Source organism: Triticum dicoccoides, chromosome 1B (assembly GCF_002162155.2).
Source record: "Triticum dicoccoides isolate Atlit2015 ecotype Zavitan chromosome 1B, WEW_v2.0, whole genome shotgun sequence".
NCBI classification, from domain to species: Eukaryota; Viridiplantae; Streptophyta; class Magnoliopsida; order Poales; family Poaceae; genus Triticum; species Triticum dicoccoides.
The window spans coordinates 197875800-197885993 of NC_041381.1; positions in this window are offsets into that span (position 1 = coordinate 197875800).

Below are 10194 nucleotides of genomic sequence, written 5' to 3' on the forward strand. Positions count from 1 at the left end.
AGTTGTGGGCAAGGAGGGAATTGGGTTTGCACCCAAGTCCAAGAATAAGAAGAAGAATGACAAGGCCAAACGACCTCCTCCTCTCAAGCAAACTTTTTTGAAGGACGGAGAGGGTGCTTCTAAGGAGAAGAAGAACAATCTGAAGGGTGGTAGTGTCAAGAGGGGCAATGCCACTCCTTCCAACAAAGCCGGTGACTTTAACCCTTCTTATGTGTTATGCCGTGCTAGTGAAGGACATGTTTATGCGAAATTTGTTGGTTCTCCATATGAGTACATTGAATGGTCTATTTGGGTTCCTAAGATCCTTGTTACTAACATCAAATGACCCATTAAAAAATGAGCACCTAAATCCAAGCACTGATCTCTTGTAGGTGGTTGCTTCCGGTGGGGATCATGGTTGCTCGATAGTGGAGCCACAAATCATATGACCAGAAGCAAGGACTTGGTGGTGGACGTGCACAAGGTGTCATTTGTGCCCACCAATGTCGAGTTGGGTGATGCCTCATCTTCTAAGGTATTGGGTCTTGGCAAGGTTGTCATTTTTCATGATCTCACGATCGAGAAAGTCGTGCTTGTTGAGTCCCTTGCATACAACTTACTTTCCATTCATTAACTTGCACTCATGGGCTTTGCCACTTTCTTTGATATTCATACCGTGGCCCTCTTGTGGAACAAGACTGTTAAAGTAGCCTTTGTTGGGCATGTCGAGAATGGTATTTATGTGATTAACTTTTTGGAGCAACCCACTATGACCGTGACATGCCTAATGGCTAAAGTTGACATGGGATGGCTTTGGCATCGCTGTTTAGCCACGTCAATATGAGATCTTTGCAAAGTTTTATCAAGGGGGACCATGTCCGTGGACTAACAAATGTTAGTTTTTCCAAAGATCGTGCTTGCAGTTCTTGTATCGAAGGAAAGCTACATGAAAAGTCTCACCCACCCATGACTATCATCTACTCGAAGAGGCCCTTGGAGCTCCTTCACATGGATCTCTTTGCACCTCCATCCTTTGATAGTATTGGGGGTAGAAAGTATTGCTTGGTGATTATGGATGATTATTCAAGATACACATGGGTATATTTCTTCAAGAGGAAGAGTGAGAGCCAACAAACTGTCAACGACTTTGCAAATGAAGCTCAACGTCAACACAATGCAAAGATCTTGACGATAAGAAGAAACAATTGCACCGAGTTCAATACACCTTGGATGAGTTTCTTAGTGATGAGGGGATCAAGCATCAATATTACGCACCTTACACCCCTCAACAAAATGGTGTAGCGGAGAGGAAGAACTAGACTTTGATGGACGCGGCAAGAACCATGATGGCGGAGTTCAAGTCTCCATACAACTTTTGGGCCAAAGCCATCAACACCGCCTATCAGGCATCCAATCGGCTCTATCTCCGCAAGGGCTTGAAAAAGACTCCATATGAGATACTCACCAGCAACAAGCCCAACCTCAACTACTTCCGGGTGTTCAGTTGTAAGTGTTTCATGATAACCCACAAGTATAGGGGATCGTTTGTAGCCTTCTTCGATAGATAAGAGTGTCGAACCCAATGAGGAGCTAAAGGCAGAACAAATTTTCCCTCAAGTTCTATCGACCATCGATACAACTCTATGCACACTTGACATTTGCTTTACCTATAACAAGTATTAAACTATTTTGCAAGAATAAAACTACGGTACTTTGAGAGAATAAAACTACAAATAAATTGCAAGGTAGTAAAAGTGGATAGCTTTTGTCAACGAGAAAGTCATTTGTCCCTAGGCAACCGATAACAAGTACCGGTAATCATTCTTGCAATTTTATATGAGGGAGAGGCATGAGCTAACATACTTTCTCCACTTGGATCATATGCACTTATGATTGGAACTCTAGCAAGCATCCGCAACTAATAAAGATCATTAAGGTCGTGAAACCCAACCATAGCATTAAGTATCAAGTCCTCTTTACTCCCATACGCCATAACCCACCTACTCGGGTTTAAGCTTCTGTCACTCTCGCAACCCACCATAGGCAAACCATGAACATATTGCAACACCATACAGTGGGGGCCCCTCACGTTTGCGCGAGACAGAGGGCACCGTAGGATGGCACCATAAATAAAATATACAATCATACCAACCAAGATCACGATTAACCCATAGGAGAAAACGGATCTACTCAAACGTCATAGGATAACCAATCATTGGGAAATAATTTATGGAGTTGAGCACCATGTTTAAGTAGAGATTACAGCAGGGAGAAGGGGTGTTACACTATTGCATAGAGGGGGAGAGAGTTGGTGTTCACGGTAGCAAGATTGTTGATGTAGATCGTCGTCACGATCCTAGCCCCGGTGGCCCTCTAGCGCCACCGGGAGAGAGGGGGAGAGAGCCCCCTCCTCCTTCTTCTTCCTTGGCCTCCCCCTAGATGGGAGGAGGGTTCCCCATCTGTTCCATGGCCTCCATGGCGGCGGAGGGGCGAGAGCCCCTCCGAGATTGGATCTCCCTCTCTGTTCTCTTCTGTTTTGCGCTCCCCAGATCTGGCCGAAAACCGTTTCTTATATTCATGGAGATCCGTAACTCCGATTGAGCTGATCTTTTTACACAATTTTTTCCTGATATAAGCTTCCTTGCGCCCGAAGTAGAGCTCCAACCAACATACGAGGTGACCACAACCCACCACCACGCGCCAAGGGCCTGGGGCGCGCCCTGGTGTATCATGGTCTCTGTGGGCCTCTGTTTGCGGTGATTCCAACTCCCCAAAATCACAAATATTCAAAAATAATTCTCCGTTGAGTTTCATCACGTTTGGACTTCGTTTAATATGGATTTTCTGCGATACAAAAACATGCAACAAACAGGAACTGGCACTGGGCACTGGATAAGTAAGTTAGTCCTAATAAATCATATAAAAAGTTGCCAAAAGTATGTGAAAGTTGAATAATATTGGCATGAACCAATCAAACATTAGATACGGCGGAGACGTATCAGCATCCCCAGGCTTAATTCCTGCTCGTCCTCGAGTAGGTAAATGATAAAAAAGATAATTGACGTGGAATGCTACCTAACATAAACTTGATATATATCTAGTCATGGCATGAATATTAAGACATAAGTGATTCAAAGAAAGAGTCTATAATTTGACATAAAGACATCAATACTCAGGCATCCCAAAAAACAATCATGTCTTTCAAAATATCAACGCTAAAGAAAGCTATCCCTACAAAATCATATAGTCTTGGCATGCTCTGTCTTCTTAACACAAAGTATTTATCATGCACAACCCCGATGACAAGCCGAGCAATTGGTTCATACTTTTTAACGCGCTTCAGCTTTTTCAACCCTCACGCAACACATGAGCGCAAGCCATGGATATAGCACTACGGGTGGAATAGAGTATGATGATAGGGGTAAATATAAAGAAGACAAAAAAGTAAGAAAGTCTCACATCGACGCGACTAAGCAACGAGCTATGGAGATGCCCATCAATTGATATCAACATGAGGAGTAGGGATTGCCATGCGACGAATGCACTAAGAGCTATAAGTGTATGAAAGCTCCATATGAAAACTAAGTGGGTGTGCATCTAATCCTGTAATGAAAAATTCCCACTAGTATATGAAAATGACACATATGAGACTCTCCATATGAAAAACATGGTGCTACTTTGAAGCACAAGTATGGTAAAGGATACTAACAATTCCCCTTCTCTCTTTGTTTATTTGTTTATTTTTATTTTTTCTTCTTTTTTTTCTTTTTCTTTTTTTCTTTTTCCCTTTTTCCTTTTTTTTCTCATTGTCCGGAGTCTCATCCCGACTTGTGGGGGAATCATAGTCTCCATCATCCTTTCCTCACTGGGGCACTGCTCGAAAAATGATGATCATCAAACTTCTCTTTACTTATAGCTCAAAAGGAATAGAAAATTACAACTCGATACCTATAACAAAATATGACTCTATGTGAATGCCTCTGGTAGTGTACTAGGATGTGCAATGATCTAGCATAACATGTGTGAAAAATGATGAACGGTGGCTGAGCCACAACTACTATGTCAGTTATATGATCATGCAAAGCAATATGACAATGAATGCTCAAGTCATCAAAACGGAAGCAGTCGAAGTTGCATGGCAATATATCTCGGAGTGGCCATAGAAAAGCCATAATAGGTAGGTATGGTGGCTGTTTTGAGGAAGATATAATAAGGCTTATGTGTGATAGAGCGTATCATATCACGGGGTTTGGATGCACCTGCGAAGTTTGCACCACGTCTCGATGTGAGAAAGGGGAATGCACGGTACAATAGAGGTTAGCAAATTGCGGAAAGGTAAGAGTGCATATAATCCACGGACTCGCATTAGTCATAAAGAACCCATATACTTATTGCAAAAGTTTATTAGCCCTTGAAGCAAAGTACTACTATGCATGTCCCTAGGGGTATAGATTGGTAGGAAAAGACCATTGCTCGTCCCCGACCGCCACTCATAAGGAAGGCAATCAATAATAAATCATGCTCCAACTTCATAGCATAACAAGAGACTATACGTGCACAGGAATGGAGCTCCCATGTAAGGGCTAGTGTCAATTGACACCAGTGCCGATCGTAACCTGAAGTAATCTTGTTAATAGGATTTGTCTTTGACCCCATCCCAAAAAAATGATTGACCCCAGCCCAGCCGGAGAATCCCAAAGCACAGGCTAATTCCAGCCCAACCGTACAAGCCCACAGTCACTAAAATGATATGCGGTCGTTCCACCCAGCCCAAAAGCAGTCGTTCCTAATTCCTTAATTTCCTATACGCAAATACGCTGTTGTATGCGCACGAGTTCCTCTCTCTTCATCTCATCGCCTCCTCTCAATCCCTAATTCCCTAATCCCCTTCCGATGTGATAATTCCTTGCAGGTGCCGCCTGGTGGAATTATAGAGAGACGAGCTGATGAATCATAGGGATTTTGAACTAATCTGTGGACGCCGTTCAGCTTATTGTTGCGGCATAATCTGGTGCTAATCCACCAAGTCTACATCGACTCTTCCCAGGTAATACTCATGACACACATGTGTATTACCTTCAGCCTTTAGACTAAATTTCATAACTAAATAATTAGAAATTTTGCTATTCTCTCCCTTGATTCATGTACGACTAGGAGGTTATGGACAGATTTTTGTGGAAACGACCACTACTATTAGTTGCAGCAGGGACTTCAAGGTCACTTAGACTTAGAAAAGATCATACTCATGTATCAAGCGTTAGTACTACTATTCCAACACAAATAAATTTGGATGATTTCCCTCCTGATCCAGCTGATCCAAAAAGAATATCATAGTACACCAAGAATCCTGAGAAGTCACACGAGATCGGACGAAGATATTTAACTAGAGGAAACCTCCATCATTACCAAATAGTGTGTCCTTTGGTGTACCAACTTCTAAAGTTCGTGCAAATTTTCACGATTGCCGCAACGTTAATGGAGAGATGCTTTTCAGCAATGAATTTTCAAGAGTGTTTTGGGCAACAAAATGGGTGACGGGTTCCTAAATGCGTGATTGATTTGCTATGTGGGGAAAGATATATTTTCTACTATTACAAACAATGATGTGATTGATCTATTTAAGAAGATGGAAGATTGAGAAAGGAGGTTATAAAATGTGAGCCTCATGTCACTTTATATTTTTGCTTAATGATAATTATTTTTTGTATTATTTTTTCGTAAAATTGTTGTGAATAATATGTTCTTTTGTTCATCCTTTTCAGAAAGTAACAACTGAAGTGCTTTAAGTTAACCTTTGGCTTTATGACTTCGTTGAGCCTGTACTCGGCATGACTTTTTTAATGTAATAATAAAATTATTGAACCATTGTATATTCTCTCTATATATATGGTGCACTCCAACATCATGTATGTTTCGCTGCTATAGTTTACGCTAGAGTGGACAAAGCTTGACACCAGTGCCCATTTTTTTCTAGCTTCGTCCCTGTACGTGCATGCTTCGGGAATCACAAACCTTAACACCAATATTATTACTGACCACAACTGTTTACTAGTACTTACCACATATTATCATCTCTATATCGCAAAACTATTGCAAGGAATCAAACATGTCATATTCAGTGATCCATAAATTTTATGTAGGATTTTATGACTAAACATGCAAATGACCAATTCCATTTGTCTCTCTAAAAAGATATAAGTGAAGCATGAGAGTTTAATTCTTTCTACAAAAGATTATGCTCTAACAAATATAAGTGAAGCAAAAGAGCACTCTACGAGCATCGGTTTTCTATGTGAAGAGAAACAGGCAATCCAAACTTCAAATGATATAAGTGAAGCACATGAAGCATTCTATAAAGCCATACTCGAAATATATAAGTGAAGTGCAATGAGCATTCTATAAATCAACCATGGACTATCTCATATCAGCATGGTGCATAAAAGAAAAGTGAAAACTAAATGCAAAAGACGCTCCAAGATTTGCACATATCACATGAACGAAATGAATCCAAAAACATACCGATACTTCCGGGGCATCCCCAAGCTTAGATGCTGGAGTCTACTTGAATATTTACTTGGGGTGCCTTGGGCATCCCCAAGCTTGAGCTCTTTCCTCTCCTCCTTCTCCTCATATTGAGACCTCCTCGATCTTTGAACACTTCAACATACAAAACTCAACAGAAATAAATGACTCTCTAAAACTTTCGGGTTGTCTCCCTAGCAGCGCTTTCTTTAAAGACATTAAGCTAGGCATAAAGTGCTCAAGTAATGGATCCACCCGGATCCCAAGGTATATCAAGGACAATTTTAATTAACAATGATTTGGCATTTAGTAGTGAGCACAAAGTGATATGTGTCATGTAACAACGAAGTCTAACTCTCTTCCTATGCATAGGCATGTCATATAAGACAATTCATACACATCACGTAAAGGCCAGTGCATAGTATAAGCAGTTTCTTGCAATTTTTTCATGTTGGAACATAGAGAGGTGGAGATGTAGTTCCTCTCTCATAATAATGCAAGTATGAGCACCAAGCACATGCATATTATATTCATCAAAATTATCACGTGCAACGGTAAAAGGCAACCCATCAATATAATCCTTAATAAGAGCAAACTTCTATGATATAGTGTAGTTTGGAGAATTCAAAAAGATAATAGGACTATCATGTGTGGGTGAAATAGCAACAATTTCATGTTTAACATAAGGAACAATAGCAAGTTCATCTCTAATAGCATAATTCATATTGGCATATTGGCCACAAGCATAGCAAGCATCATCAAAAAGGGATATTTCAAACGAATCAACGGGATCATAGCAATTATCATAGCATTCATCCTTCGGTAAGCATGAAGGGACATTAAACAATGTATGAGTTGAAGAGTTACTCTCATTAGAAGGTGGGCATGGGTAGAAAATCCACTCTTCCTCCTTTTGTTCTTCGCTCTCCTCATCATCTTTTTCATCCAATGAGCTCACAATTTCATCAATTCCTTCTTTCATAGACTCCTGCAAAATATTAGTCTCTTCTTAGACAGCGGAGACTTTCTCAATAAATGCATCAATATTGGAATTGTATTTATAATTATCATAGCAATATTTAAGGGTAGCAAAATTTTCAGGTCTATAAATTGAATCATCAAAATCTTCAAACTTTTCAAACAAAGATTCAATTTCATAAGCACCCTTAAAAGCAACAAATTCTTCTATGCGTTCCACATCATAGTAATCATATATACCATTAGCATAAGAAGCCAAGGTTTCATTATCATTCAGTTTGCATGAAAGGGGAAGATGTGGAGTGTTCATCCTAGAGCAACAAGTATAATCATATCTCAAGCATAATTGCCTACCATACCAATGCCACATATAAATTTGATCCCACAACAATTTCCCTTTATGAGTCAAGCGATAATCCCTAAAGTATTCATGTTGATCCAATGTTACTCCCATTATCAAGTTGAATGGGGTTTTCTCAGGATTATCATAGTAGTGCATAATATTTTTCACATAACGAGCATCGAGGGTTTGAGGAGGTTCCCCATCTCCATGAGTAACAAGTACCACTAATTTTTTTGGTGTTTCGTGTTCCATATCCATAACTAAAGATAGAGAACAACTTAGAAAATAAAATAAAATCTACTTAGTGATAAAGCAAACAAGCACACACGAGAATATTCACCCCACGCTATTGCTCCCCGGCAACGGCGCCAGAAAAAGGTCTTGATAACCCACAAGTATAGGTGATCATTTGTAGCCTTGTTCAATAAATAAGAGTGTCGAACCCAATGAGGAGCTAAAGGCAGAACAAATATTCCCTCAAGTTCTATCGACCACCGATACAACTCTACGCACACTTGACGTTTGCTTTACCTAGAACAAGTATGAAACTATTTTGCAAGAATAAAACTACAGGTACTTTGCGAGAATAAAACTATGAATAAATTGCAAGGTAGTAAAAGTGGATAGCTTTTGTCAACGAGAAAGTCATTTGTCCCTAGGCAATCGATAACAAGTACGGGTAATCATTCTTGCAATTTTATATGAGGGAGAGGCATGAGCTAACATACTTTCTCTACTTGGATCATATGCACTTATAATTGGAACTCTAGCAAGCATCCGCAACTACTAAATATCATTAAGGTCGTGAAACCCAACCATAGCATTAAGTATCAAGTCCTCTTTACTCCCACATGCCATAACCAACCTACTAGGGTTTAAGCTTCTGTCACTCTCGCAACCCACCATAGGCAAACCATGGACATATTGCAACACCCTAAAGCGGGGGCCCCTCATGTTTGCGCGAGACGGAGGGCACCGTAGGACAGCACCATAAATAAAATATACAATCATACCAACCAAGATCACGATTAACCCATAGGACAAAACGGGTCTACTCACACATCATAGGATAACCATAGGTCATTGGGAAATAATATATGTAGTTGAGCACCATGTTTAAGTAGAGATTACAGCGGGGAGAAGGGGTGTTACACCACTGCATAGAGGGGAGAGAGTTGGTGTTGACAGTAGAAAGATTGTTGATGTAGATCGCTATCACGATCCTAGCCCCGGTGGCACTCTGGCGCCACCGAGAGAGAGGGGGAGAGAGCCCCCCTCCTTCTTCTTCCTTGGCCTCCCCCCTAGATGGGAGGAGAGTTCCCCTGTGGTCCATGGCCTCCATGGCGGCGGAGGGGCGGGATCCCCTCCGAGATTGGATCTCCCTCTCTGTTCTCTTCTGTTTCGGGCTCCCCAGATCTGGACGTAAACCGTTTCTTATATTCTCGGAGATCCGTAACTCCGATTGCGCTGATCTTTTTACACGATTTTTTCCTGATATAAGCTTCCTTGCGCCTGAAGTAGAGCTCCAACCGATGTACGAGGTGAGCACAACCCACCACCAAGCGGCAGGGGCCTGGGGCGTGCCCTAGTGTATCGTGGTCTCTGTGGGCCTCCGTTTGCGGTGATTCCAACTCCCAAAAATCACAAATATTCCAAAATAATTCTCCGTTGAGTTTCATCATGTTTGGACTTCGTTTGATATGGATTTTCTGTGATACAAAAACATGCAACAAACATGAACTGGCACTGTGCACTGGATAAGTAAGTTAGTCCAGATAAATCATATGAAAAGTTGCCAGAAGTATGTGAAACTTATAGATACGACGGAGACGTATCATTTCATTCTCAAGAAAGGTGTTTGTTTGTCTAAATTTGAGGCTAGAGCTCATGAGGGCATATTTGTTGGTTATGCTACAAACTCTCCTACCTACCGTGTCCTCAACAAGTCCACGCACTACTGGAATTAGCTTATTTGCCATCTGCCAACTCTTTGTCGTCTGCTGGCTGACGGCAAAGAAGGTCTTTGCCGTCAGCGACAAGAAAATGGACGGCAAAGAACTGGCTGATGGCAAACAAGGTCTTTGCCATCAACCAGTTCTTTGCCGTCAACTGGCTGACGACAAACATTCTTTGCCGTCTGCTAGTACATGGCAAAGAGGTGGGTGGGTCCAGTTATTGTTTAACCGACTACAGCCCGCCGGCCCCACCTGTTTGCCAACGTTGGCCGACGACAAAGAGGCAGGTACATTAACCACTGTCCCGCCCCCGTCCTCTCTCTCTTCTCTCACTCTCTCATTCCCTCCCCACCCACACCCGCGCCGCCGCCGCCGACCCCGTCTGCCATAGCCGGCCGCCCCGCACCTGTGGCGCCC